This window comes from Pseudophryne corroboree, chromosome 9 (assembly GCF_028390025.1).
Source record: "Pseudophryne corroboree isolate aPseCor3 chromosome 9, aPseCor3.hap2, whole genome shotgun sequence".
Classification (NCBI taxonomy): domain Eukaryota; kingdom Metazoa; phylum Chordata; class Amphibia; order Anura; family Myobatrachidae; genus Pseudophryne; species Pseudophryne corroboree.
The window spans coordinates 296,583,427-296,596,796 of NC_086452.1; the positions used below are offsets into that span (position 1 = coordinate 296,583,427).

The 13,370-nt window shown below is 46.4% G+C and overlaps 1 protein-coding gene across 3 annotated transcripts in view; it reads left to right on the top strand.

The window, feature by feature from the left end:
- Nucleotides 1-13,267: 13,267 nt before the first annotated feature.
- Nucleotides 13,268-13,370, top strand: part of PICK1 (protein interacting with PRKCA 1) — a 272,889-nt gene continuing 272,786 nt past the window's right edge. For all 3 annotated transcript variants that reach the window (XM_063940387.1, XM_063940385.1, XM_063940388.1), the window contains exon 1: nucleotides 13,268-13,365. The gene's annotated coding sequence lies outside the window, so the exon portion shown is untranslated. The remainder of the gene's footprint in view (nucleotides 13,366-13,370) is intronic.

The following is a 13,370-nucleotide window of genomic DNA, read 5'->3' on the forward strand; positions in this document are numbered from 1 at the left end:
CTCCCTGGACATACAGGATGACTACCTGCATATTCCTATTGCAGTGTCTCATCAGCAGTACCTCAGGTTTGCGGTGGGCATTCTTCATTACCAATTTCAGGGGTTACCCTTTGGTTTGAAACTCCCCCGAGTTTTCACCAAAGTAATGGCGGTCGTGACGGCTACACTCTGCCGTCAAGGGGTCAGGATCCTACCGTACTTGGACGATTTGTTGATTCTGGCAAATTCCCCAGAACTTCTCCTGTGTCATCTAGATCTGACAGTCCAGTTCATGAAAGCCCACGGGTGGCTGATCAACTGGAAGAAATCCTCCTTGGTTCCTGCTCGGAGCATGGTACACCTGGGAGCGTTATTGGACACTCACAACCAACGGTTGTTTTTGTCTCAGGAGAAAGTGCTGAAGCTTCAGGACAGGATTTGATGCTTTCTATCTCGACCGCAAGTGTTGATACATTCGGCAATGCAAGTGCTAGGTCTCATAGTGTCAGCTTTCGACATGGTGGAGTATGCTCAATTCCATTCTCGCCCTCTGCAGAAGTTAATTCTGACCAAGTGGGACGGCCTGCCTCACCGGATCAGATCTCACATGATCTCCTTGTTTCCGGAGGTCCGCCTGTCGCTGAGCTGGTGGCTTCAGGACCAACGATTAAGCAGGGGCCGTCCCTTCTGGATACCCAACAGGGTCCTTCTGACGACGGATGTCAGTCTGAGAGGATGGGGCACAGTGTTGGAACAACACTCTCTTCAGGGTCGGTGGAGCAAGGAGTCTCTACTCCCGATAAATATTCTGGTCTGCGGGCAGTGTTCAATGCATTGACAAAGGCCTAATACAGAACAGACCTGTTCAAGTACAATCGGACAACGCCACCACGGTGGCGTACATCAATCATCAAGGCGCCACTCGAAGCCGCATGTCAATGAGGAAAGTATCACAGATTTTTCAGTGGGCAGAACGCCATCTGCCGGCCAAATCCGCAGTGTTCATTCCGGGGGTCTTAAACTGGGAAGCGGACTTTCTCAGTCGTCAGGACGTACACACCGGAGAATGGAGCCTCCATCCAGAGGTGTTTCAACTTCTCGTGGACAAGTGGGGCCTTCCAAATGTGGACCTGATGGCGTCTCGACACAATCACAAGGTTCCGGTCTTTGGAGCAAGGACAAGGGATCCTCACGCAGCGTTCGTGGATGCTCTGTCAATCCCATGGAACTTTCGGCTGCTGTATGTGTTCCCTCCGGTGTCACTCCTGCCCAGAATAATACGGAAGTTCAAGCAAGAATGAGGAAACCTACTTCTGATTGCTGCAGCGTGGCCCAGACGGCACTGGTTCTCTGATCTACAGGGTCTCTCGCTAGATCGTCCCCTTCTACTTCCACAATGACTAGACCTCCTTGTTCAGGGCCCTTGTGTTTACCAGGATTTGGCCCGTCTGGCTTTGACAGCATGGCTCTTGAAGCTTCCGTCCTGAGGGCCAAGGGTTTTTCTGAAGCGGTCGTTCAAACTATGTTGAAGGCCTGTAAGCTGGCTTCTGCACGGATTTACTTTAGGGTCTGGAATGCTTACTTTACTTGGTGTGCGTCTCACAATCATGACGTTTTCAAGTTTAGCATGGCCAAACTGTTGGCCTTCCTACAACAGGACCTGGACTTAGGCCTGCATCTAGCCTCCCTCAAGGTTCACATTTCTGCCTTGTCAGTTTGGTTTCAGAGAAAGATTGCTGCCCTTCCTGATGTTCATACATTCACTCAGGGCGTGTTGCAAATTCAGCCTCCTTATGTACCTCCTGTGGCCCCTTGGGATCTGTCGGTGGTACTGGAGGCCTTGCAAGAGTCTTCATTGGAACCTCTTGTCTCTGCTGACCTTAAGGTGCTATTTTTGCTGGCTATTGCTTCAGCTAGAAGGGTATCGGACTTGGGTGCCTTATCCTGTAAGTCCCCCCATTTGATTTTTCATCATGACCGGGCGGTTCTTAGAACGCAACCAGGTTATTTACCCAAGGTGGTGTCTTACTTCCACCTTAACCAGGAGATTGTGGTTCCGGCCTTTAATTCTCCTGAGTTGTCTTCCAAAGAGCGGTCTTTGGATGTGGTACGTGCTCTCCGTATCTATGTGAAGAGAATATCCTCCATTAGGAAATCTGATTCTCTGTTTGTGCTGTTTTGTTTTCACAAACGTGGCTGGCCTGCTTCCAAGCAGACCCTGACCAGATGGATTAGAATGGTGATTGCACAGATTCTGTACAGGCTGGTCGTCCAGTTCCTGCTACCATCATAGCCCATTCTACTCGGTCGGTTGGACCTTCTTGGGCGGCCCACTGTGTTGCGACCCTTGAACAATTGGGCAAGGCGGCTACGTGGTCCAGGATGCTTCCTTTGGACGCCGGGTTACTGTGCTCGCTACAGTGCATCCCCTCCCATAAGGAACTGCTTTAGGACATCCCCGATGTTATTCCTTGTGGAGCCCAGTGTACTCCGCAACAGAAAACGAGATTTATGGTAAGAACTTACTGTTGTTAAATCTCTTTCTGCGAGATACACTGGGCTCCACAAGGCGTCCAGCCTGACGCACTTAGCTTCTTTGGGTTGGTGTGGCATAGCCGCTGACACCCTCTCCTGTGGTGAGTGTGTGGTGTAATTGGCTACGAGCGATTGTCGTCTGTAGTACCTGCTACTGCATTGGGCTGGTTAACGAAACTGAGCTCCTGTGCACGGAGGCGGGGTGAAATAGGAGGCGGCGCTATGCATCTTGGGAAGAAGATCAAAGCTTTGAGCTTGTTGATGCCTCGGATCAAGATCCTACTCTACACCCTGATGTTATTCCTTGTGGAGCCCAGTGTACCTCGCAGAAAGAGATTTAACAATGGTAAGTTATTACCATAAATCTCGTTTTAGACCACTCCCACTGCAGCGCTTGTTACACCTCCTGCCAAGGCACACAATAGGCCCTTCATAAATTTCAGCTCCAGACCCATGTGGACCTTAATCTGGCACTGGTGGATAGTACCATGTCAGCTGACTGCAGGTGTCATGGCGGTGCCCATCCTCGGGAGATGGTGGGAATACATCAGGGTACATGCCGTATAGGCAAGCGGGGTACACACTGGAGAGAGTCTCTGCACATTACAGGCAAGCATGGAACATGCTGCCAGGCTGAAGATATGACCTTCGGAGGCCAGTGCATCAGAGCACCAGTAAGTGACTTGATGCAAAATGCAGATTCCTGACAGGGGCTTGTAAATGCCGGGGTGATGCTGCGCCTGGCATCGCGGGGTACAACGGGGAGGGAGGACATCTGTCCCATGGGGTGAGGGGTGCAGTCTGCGCCGATTGGGAACATCGGCATACTGATGTCATTTGGTCATGTGTAAGGGGGTCTGTCGCGATTACCGAATGATCGGGGAGGTGAATGTCGGTATTGTCACTGTCTGCATTTAGGGACATCAGGATTTTACCAGTCGGTATTCAGACCTGAAGGGGGGCCTGTCGGGATTAATGATGATCGGTGAGGTGGATGTCGGTATTGTCACCATCGCCATTTAAGCACAGTCGGTATTCTGGACTGCAGGGGGGTTTGTCGGTGTTGTGATTTTCGGTATTTGAATTATGTACACAAGTCAGTTGTCGGGATGTTGAGTGTGTCGGCATTGTGAGATGTTCTGTATTTGTGTAATTATTTTACCTGTCGGCATTGTGGTTGTGTCTGTGTTCTGTTCTTGTGTTTATTTTTATTGTTGCTATTTTGATGTTTGACGTGTATATGCCGGTATATTGTCCTTCGGTATTTGGTTGAGTGGATTCTGTCAATCTGTATTTCTTTCGTCGGTTACCTTAACTACATACCAATAGGGCACGTAAGGGGTGTGAATTGATGGGAGGTGGGTTTACTGGGTATGTGTTATTGCAGTTTATAATAGTGTGAACTAGACGAAAGGGAGGGTTAATATAATAACAGGGGGATGATTATAATTTAATTTAGTGTGAATTGAAGGGTATTTAATTACGTGAAGATGGGGATATGTGTGTGTATGGCATCCCACGTATATACTTAGCTATGGCGTACTCTTTTCAAACCAGTGAAAGGGATTTGTTTAAAATAAATAAATCAATTATATACAGGTGTATGTCTATGTATGTATGTATGTATGTATGTATGATTGTATGTATGTATGTGTGTGTGTGTGTGTGTGTGTGTGTGTGTGTGTGTGTGTGTGTGTGTGTGTGTGTGTAATGGAAGCAGCACTCTCAATACAAAATAGATTTTTTGGTGCCTTCCTTAAGACTACACAGCAAGAGGTCTCATATAAATCTCTGTATAGGCAGATCTCAGAAACAGTTCTCACAGAAGCAGGGAATATGCCATCAACGTTTGGAAGTTTATTCGCACCTCTTTATACATACATATATTTACGAGGCTGAAGTTAGCTTCTTATTCCGCCAGCTTCTTATTCACTTCTTATTCGGCTCCAGCTTCTTATTCACTTCTTATTCGGCTCCAGCTACTTATTCAGAAATTATTATATTAAAATAAATGAAATAAAGATAGATCACTAAGATAACATTGCATAAACTTCAAATAGAGTCCCTTACACCAATTTACATTACATTTTGCATTAAAAAAAAATGATTTAGGCATGAAAATGGTGGTAAAGCGGGCACAGACACCAGATTTCATCATTTTGAATAAAAAGCTGTAGTTGTGCAAGGGTTAAACAGCGTTGGTCAAAAAATTTGACACTTGAAACCCACACAGAGTGGTCACTTACATATCACCCACCTGCAATTTGCCTTGACCAACAAGCATTTCGGCATAAAAATGGTGGTAAAGCGGGCACAGACACCAGATTTCATCATTTTGAATAAGAAGCTGTAGTTGTGCAAGGGTTAAATAGCGTTGGTCAAAATATTTGACACTTGAAACTCACACAGGGTGGTCACTTACATATCACCCACTTGCAATTTGCCTTGACCAACAAGCATTTGTGCATGAAAATGGTGGAAAAGCGGGCACAGACACCATATTTCTTCATTTTGAATAAGAAGCTGCAGTTGTGCAAGGGTTAAACAGCGTTGGTCAAAAGATTTGACAGTTGAAACCCACACAGGGTGGTCACTTACATATCACCTACCCGCAATTTGCCTTGACCAACAAGTATTTGGGCATGAAAATGGTGGTAAAGCGGGCACAGACACCAGATTTCATCATTTTGAATAAGAAGCTGTAGTTGTACAAGGGTTAAACAGCATTGGTCAAAAGAATTGACACTTGAACCCCTTACAGAGTGGTCACTTACATATCACCCACCTGCAATTTGCCTTGACCAACAAGCATTTGGGCATGAAAATGGTGGTAAAGCGTGCACAGACACCAGATTTCATAATTTTGAATAAGAAGCTGTAGTTGTGCAAGGGTTAAACAGCATTGGTAAAAAGATTTGACACTTGAAACTCACACAGAGTGGTCACTTACATATCACCCACCTGCAATTTGCCTTGACCAACAAGCATTTGGGCATAAAAATGGTGGTAAAGCGGGCACAGACACCAGATTTCCTCATTTTGAATAAGAAGCTGTAGTTGTGCAAGGGTTAAATAGCGTTGGTCAAAATATTTCACACTTGAAACTCACATAGGGTGGTCACTTACATATCACCCACTTGCAATTTGCCTTGACCAACAAGCATTTGTGCATGAAAATGGTGGAAAAGCGGGCACAGACACCATATTTCTTCATTTTGAATAAGAAGCTGCAGTTGTGCAAGGGTTAAACAGCGTTGGTCAAAAGATTTGACAGTTGAAACCCACACAGGGTGGTCACTTACATATCACCCACCCGCAATTTGCCTTGACCAACAAGTATTTGGGCATGAAAATGGTGGTAAAGCGGGCACAGACACCAGATTTCATCATTTTGAATAAGAAGCTGTAGTTGTGCAAGGGTTAAACAGCATTGGTCAAAAGAATTGACACTTGAACCCCACACAGAGTGGTCACTTACATATCACCCACCTGCAATTTGCCTTGACCAACAAGCATTTGTGCATGAAAATGGTGGTAAAGCGGGCACAGACACCAGATTTCATCATTTTGAATAAGAAGCTGCAGTTGTGCAAGGGTTAAACAGCGTTGGTCAAAAGATTTGACACTTGAAACCCACACAGGGTGGTCACTTACATATCACCCACTTGCAATTTGCCTTGACCAACAAGCATTTGGGGATGAAAATGGTGGTAAAGCGGGCACAGACACCAGATTTCATCATTTTGAATAAAAAGCTGTAGTTGTGCAAGGGTTAAACAGCGTTGGTCAAAAGATTTGACACTTGAAACCCATACAGGGTGGTCACTTACATATCACCCACCTGCAATTTGCCGTGAACAACAAGCATTTGGGCATGAAAATGGTGGTAAAGCGGGCACTGACACCAGATTTCTTCATTTTGAATAAGAAGCTACAGTTGTGCAAGGGTTAAACAGCGTTGGTCAAAAGATTTGACACTTGAAACCCACAGAGGGTGGTCACTTACGTATCACCCACTTGCAAGTTGCCTTGATCTACAAGCATTTGGGCATGAACATGGTGGTAAAGCGGGCACAGACACCAGATTTCTTCATTTTGAATAAGAAGCTGCAGTTGTGCAAGGGTTAAACAGCGTTGGTCAAAAGATTTGACAGTTGAAACCCACACAGGGTGGTCACTTACATATCACCCACCCGCAATTTGCCTTGACCAACAAGTATTTGGGCATGAAAATGGTGGTAAAGCGGGCACAGACACCAGATTTCATCATTTTGAATAAGAAGCTGTAGTTGTGCAAGGGTTAAACAGCATTGGTCAAAAGAATTGACACTTGAACCCCACACAGAGTGGTCACTTACATATCACCCACCTGCAATTTGCCTTGACCAACAAGCATTTGGGCATGAAAATGGTGGTAAAGCGTGCACAGACACCAGATTTCATAATTTTGAATAAGAAGCTGTAGTTGTGCAAGGGTTAAACAGCATTGGTAAAAAGATTTGACACTTGAAACTCACACAGAGTGGTCACTTACATATCACCCACCTGCAATTTGCCTTGACCAACAAGCATTTGGGCATAAAAATGGTGGTAAAGCGGGCACAGACACCAGATTTCCTCATTTTGAATAAGAAGCTGTAGTTGTGCAAGGGTTAAATAGCGTTGGTCAAAATATTTCACACTTGAAACTCACATAGGGTGGTCACTTACATATCACCCACTTGCAATTTGCCTTGACCAACAAGCATTTGTGCATGAAAATGGTGGAAAAGCGGGCACAGACACCATATTTCTTCATTTTGAATAAGAAGCTGCAGTTGTGCAAGGGTTAAACAGCGTTGGTCAAAAGATTTGACAGTTGAAACCCACACAGGGTGGTCACTTACATATCACCCACCCGCAATTTGCCTTGACCAACAAGTATTTGGGCATGAAAATGGTGGTAAAGCGGGCACAGACACCAGATTTCATCATTTTGAATAAGAAGCTGTAGTTGTGCAAGGGTTAAACAGCATTGGTCAAAAGAATTGACACTTGAACCCCACACAGAGTGGTCACTTACATATCACCCACCTGCAATTTGCCTTGACCAACAAGCATTTGTGCATGAAAATGGTGGTAAAGCGGGCACAGACACCAGATTTCATCATTTTGAATAAGAAGCTGCAGTTGTGCAAGGGTTAAACAGCGTTGGTCAAAAGATTTGACACTTGAAACCCACACAGGGTGGTCACTTACATATCACCCACTTGCAATTTGCCTTGACCAACAAGCATTTGGGGATGAAAATGGTGGTAAAGCGGGCACAGACACCAGATTTCATCATTTTGAATAAAAAGCTGTAGTTGTGCAAGGGTTAAACAGCGTTGGTCAAAAGATTTGACACTTGAAACCCATACAGGGTGGTCACTTACATATCACCCACCTGCAATTTGCCGTGAACAACAAGCATTTGGGCATGAAAATGGTGGTAAAGCGGGCACTGACACCAGATTTCTTCATTTTGAATAAGAAGCTACAGTTGTGCAAGGGTTAAACAGCGTTGGTCAAAAGATTTGACACTTGAAACCCACAGAGGGTGGTCACTTACATATCACCCACTTGCAAGTTGCCTTGATCTACAAGCATTTGGGCATGAAAATGGTGGTAAAGCGGGCACAGACACCAGATTTCTTCATTTTGAATAAGAAGCTGCAGTTGTGCAAGGGTTAAACAGCGTTGGTCAAAAGATTTGACAGTTGAAACCCACACAGGGTGGTCACTTACATATCACCCACCCGCAATTTGCCTTGACCAACAAGTATTTGGGCATGAAAATGGTGGTAAAGCGGGCACAGACACCAGATTTCATCATTTTGAATAAGAAGCTGTAGTTGTGCAAGGGTTAAACAGCATTGGTCAAAAGAATTGACACTTGAACCCCACACAGAGTGGTCACTTACATATCACCCACCTGCAATTTGCCTTGACCAACAAGCATTTGTGCATGAAAATGGTGGTAAAGCGGGCACAGACACCAGATTTCATCATTTTGAATAAGAAGCTGCAGTTGTGCAAGGGTTAAACAGCGTTGGTCAAAAGATTTGACACTTGAAACCCACACAGGGTGGTCACTTACATATCACCCACTTGCAATTTGCCTTGACCAACAAGCATTTGGGGATGAAAATGGTGGTAAAGCGGGCACAGACACCAGATTTCATCATTTTGAATAAAAAGCTGTAGTTGTGCAAGGGTTAAACAGCGTTGGTCAAAAGATTTGACACTTGAAACCCATACAGGGTGGTCACTTACATATCACCCACCTGCAATTTGCCGTGAACAACAAGCATTTGGGCATGAAAATGGTGGTAAAGCGGGCACTGACACCAGATTTCTTCATTTTGAATAAGAAGCTACAGTTGTGCAAGGGTTAAACAGCGTTGGTCAAAAGATTTGACACTTGAAACCCACAGAGGGTGGTCACTTACATATCACCCACTTGCAAGTTGCCTTGATCTACAAGCATTTGGGCATGAAAATGGTGGTAAAGCGGGCACAGACACCAGATTTCTTCATTTTGAATAAGAAGCTGCAGTTGTGCAAGGGTTAAACAGCGTTGGTCAAAAGATTTGACACATGAAAACCACACAGGGTGGTCACTTACATATCACCCACCTGCAAGTTGCCTTGACCAACAAGCATTTGGCATGAAAATGGTGGTAAAGCGGGCACAGACACCAGATTTCATCATTTTGAATAAGAAGCTGCAGTTGTTCAAGGGTTAAACAGCGTTGGTCAAAAGATTGTCTTTATTTTTATTTTATTTTATTTTATTATTTATTATTATTATTATTATTATTATTATTATTATTGTCTAAAAATAACACAGGATATATCACAACTATCTCCTGCTTACCTTTCTGTTCCAATCTGGTCCGGCATCCCTAGCTCCTATATATTAGACCAGATCTGTGACTATGTGCCTCATTTGCTAACGCTGGGCGGAGTCACATAGCTGGGCGGAGTCCGGCCATAGAGATCTGGGCTAATATATAGGAGATAGGAGATAGCCATAGGAGATCTGCCCTAATATATGTGAGCAGGATACATAACTGACCGCAGGTTATATCAGCGTGGCCGTGATTGTGCAGAGACAGCAGCACCAGGCCACCAGTTTAAGCCTCCGTCACCGCTCCGCCCCCCCTCAGCAGCAATAGGCCACCATCTTAAGCCTTCGTCGCGGCTCCGCCCCCCCTCCACAGAATTTAAGGCTCTGTTGCGCCCCCCCCCCACCCCCTCCGCCAGCCATTGGTTGAGTCTCCATCGAGCACGCCCCCAGCCCCCCCCGCACACTCCGCCCGCCATTGGCCAGATGCCGCCAGGACGCGCTGTGATTGACAGCCCGCGCAGCTGCCACTGGAATGCCTGTCTCCTGCTGGCCCACCACTCACACAGGGAGATGCTGCCGCCAACGGGACAGCGAAAGAACGCGAGGGACAGCCCGTACACTCCGTCCCCTGCCACTGAGCCACACCAGGTAACCAGCCTCATCGCAGCGCGCCCCCTGTACCAGTGACACACATGTAACGCCCCCTGTAGCAGTGACGCTTACACGCGTAACGCCCCCTGTAGCAGTGCCGCTTACATACGTAATGCCCCCTGTAGCATTGCCACTTACACACGTAACGCCCCCTGTAGCAGTGCCACTTACACACGTAACGCCCCCTGTAGCAGTGACGCTTACACACGTAACGCCCCCTGTAGCAGTGCTGCTTACATACGTAATGCCCCCTGTAGCATTGCCGCTTACACACGTAACGCCCCCTGTAGCAGTGCCACTTACACACGTAACGCCCCCTGTAGCAGTGACGCTTACACACGTAACGCCCCCTGTAGCAGTGCCACTTACACACGTAACGCCCCCTGTAGCAGTGACGCTTACACACGTAACGCCCCCTGTAGCAGTGACGCTTACACACGTAACGCCCCCTGTAGCAGTGACGCTTACACACGTAACGCCCCCCTGTAGCAGTGCCACTTACACACGTAATGCCCCCTGTAGCAGTGCTGCTTACATACGTAATGCCCCCTGTAGCATTGCCGCTTACACACGTAACGCCCCCTGTAGCAGTGCCACTTACACACGTAACGCCCCCTGTAGCAGTGCCGCTTACACACGTAACGCCCCCTGTAGCAGTGCCGCTTACACACGTAACGCCTCCTGTAGCAGTGCCGCTTACACACGTAACGCCCCGTGTAGCAGTGCCACTTACACACGTAACGCCCCCTGTAACAGTGCCGCTTACCTTACACACGTAACGCCCCCTGTAGCAGTGCCGCTTACACATGTAACACCCCCTATAGCAGTACCGCTTACACACGTAACACCCCCTGTAGCAGTGCCGCTTACACACGTAACGCCCCCTGTACCAGTGCCGCTTACACACGTAACGCCCCCTGTACCAGTGCCGCTTACACACGTAACGCCCCCTGTACCAGTACCGCTAACACACGTAACGCCCCCTGTACCAGTGCCGCTTACACACGTAACGTAATAAAAACATTGCACGCCACAAGGGTGTGCAAGGGTTAAGGGGGCGTAGCCCCTTACGACGGTGTGAAGAGCGCCCGTAGGGTGCAATGAATCACCTAGTACAATAGTATGGGTCCGTACCTAAATTCATCAAGTTCCAAAAATACTGAAGGGCCTATTTATCACCATCCGCATCTTGGATGCGGATGTAATATGATAAAATAGCTGAAACTCGAAATGCGATAATTAATTACATTGCAGGGATACCACCATTATCATGCCCAAATGCTTGTTGGTCAAGGCAACTTGCAAGTGGGTGATATGTAAGTGACCACCCTGTGTGAGTCTCAAGTGTCAAATCTTTTGACCAACGCTGTTTAACCCTTGCACAACTGCAGCTTCTTATTCCAAATGATGAAATCTGGTGTCTGTGCCCGCTTTACCACCATTTTTATGCCCAAATACTTGTTGGTGAGGCAAATTGCAGGTGGGTGATATGTAAGTGACCACCCTGTGTGAGTTTCAAGTGTCAAATCTTTTGACCAATTCTGTTTAACCCTTGCACAACTACAGCTTCTTATTCAAAATGATGAAATCTGGTGTCTGTGCCCGCTTTACCACCATTTTCATGCCTAAATACTTGTTGGTCAAGGCAAATTGCAGGTGGGTGATACGACAGTGACCACCCTGTGTGAGTTTCAAGTGTCAAATCTTTTGACCAATGCTGTTTAACCCTTGCACAACTACAGCTTTTTATTCAAAATGATGAAATCTGGTGTCTGTGCCCGCTTTACCACCATTTTCATGCCCAAATACTTGTTGGTCAAGGCAAATTGCAGGTGGGTGATATGTAAGTGACCACCCTGTGTGAGTTTCAAGTGTCAAATCTTTTGACCAACGCTGTTTAACCATTGCACAACTACAGCTTCTTATTCAAAATGATGAAATCTGGTGTCTGTGCCCGCTTTACCACCATTTTCATGCACAAATGCTTGTTGGTCAAGGCAAATTGCAGGTGGGTGATATGTAAGTGACCACCCTGTGTGAGTTTCAAGTGTCAAATCTTTTGACCAATGCTGTTTAACCCTTGCACAACTACAGCTTCTTATTCAAAATGATGAAATCTGGTGTCTGTGCCCGCTTTACCACCATTTTCATGCCCAAATACTTGTTGGTGAAGGCAAATTGCAGGTGGGTGATATGTAAGTGACCACCCTGTGTGAGTTTCAAGTGTCAAATCTTTTGACCAACGCTGTTTAACCATTGCACAACTACAGCTTCTTATTCAAAATGATGAAATCTGGTGTCTGTGCCCGCTTTACCACCATTTTCATGCCTAAATCATTTTTGTTTAATGCAAAATGTAACGTAAATTGGTGTAAGGGACACTATTTGAAGTTTATGCAATGCCATACCTCCCAACATTACCCTCTCCAGGAGGGACAGAATGCTCTGCTCCTGGACTTTTCTCTTAATGTATGATTGCCATCACCTGTGCTGTAATAGCCCCTACACACTGGCCGATTTTTTGAAAGATATGAACGATCTCGTTCATGAATGAACGAGAACTCGTTCATATCTTTCAGTGTGGAGACTCCAGCGATGAACGATGCGCGTCCCCGCGCTCGTTCATCGCTGGTCTCCCGTCGGCTGTGCATGCAGGCCAATATGGACGATCTCGTCCATATTTGCCTGCACTTCAATGCAGCCGCGTGACGGGGGGAGTGAAGAAACTTCACTCCCCCCGTCACTGCCCCCCCGCCGCCGGGTCGCTCGTCGGCCGTATCCGCCGTCGGGCAGCTCGGCGGCGGGTCGGCCAGTGAGTAGGGCCCTTAACACCTTTCTTATCCATTAACCTGTTCCACACAGGTGCCGGCAATCATAATTTAAGAGGGAAGTCCAGAAGCAGAGTATTCTGTCCCTCCTGGAGAGGGTCACGTTGGGAGGTATGCAATGTTAACTTAGTGATCTATCTTTATTTAATTTATTTGAATATAATAATTTCTGAATAATAAGCTGGAGACGAATAAGAAGTGAATAAGAAGCTGGAGCTGAATAAGAAGTGAATAAGAAGCTGGCCGAATAAGAAGCTAACTTCAGCCTCGTCATATATTTTATGTTTTAGAGAAAATGCCTAATCTTGTTGTAATACATTGCATTGTCCTGCTTTACTGTGGAGCTCTAGCCACTGTTCTAGACTGGGCTTTAGGGCCTGAAGGAGTTAATGCAATCAGGAAGTGAGAGAGAGACTCTGCCTAGGCTCATAGCGGAGGACATGGATTGGACCCTGTAGAGCAGGAAGGGAAAGGAGGGGTGTGGAAAACCAGCCTGTGTGTGTGCG